Below are 488 nucleotides of genomic sequence, written 5' to 3'. Positions count from 1 at the left end.
AAATGGCCCTCCCTAGGATCAGTATATTTCTTCTTCATTCAAAAATTTTCCTTTTCTCTCCTTCTTAATCTCATTTTTTTTTCTCTCTCTGCCCCCCTCTTCTTCCCCCTACTGCCCTTTCTTTCTCTTCTTTCTTAGTACAAAACCCTCTTTGGTTTGGTAGGGGGGAGCCTGCGGGCGAGGGTACGGAAAGGGAAACGATGACCTCTGCTCCAGACGAGGGCTTGTGATTGGGTCCCGTGACCTCCCTGACCCAGCTTAGGTCAAGCTTGAGGGTGAGACGTCTGTACGTTCTGATCTTGACCTCCCTCGATCTGCGGCGAGGTCAGGTTTTTCGCGAGGGAGCTTGGCCTTGCGGGGTCGGCTCGGCAAAATAGCTTGGCGGTATTTTGTTATGTTTACGCTGTTGTGGGTTTTTGTCCCCTGTGGGGCGTTCTTTGGGGAATTCAGATGTGGCTTTGAGCATAGCTTTGTTCATACAATATTAC

Source organism: Penaeus monodon, chromosome 27, assembly GCF_015228065.2.
Source record: "Penaeus monodon isolate SGIC_2016 chromosome 27, NSTDA_Pmon_1, whole genome shotgun sequence".
NCBI classification, from domain to species: domain Eukaryota; kingdom Metazoa; phylum Arthropoda; class Malacostraca; order Decapoda; family Penaeidae; genus Penaeus; species Penaeus monodon.
This window is presented reverse-complemented; position numbering follows the sequence as displayed.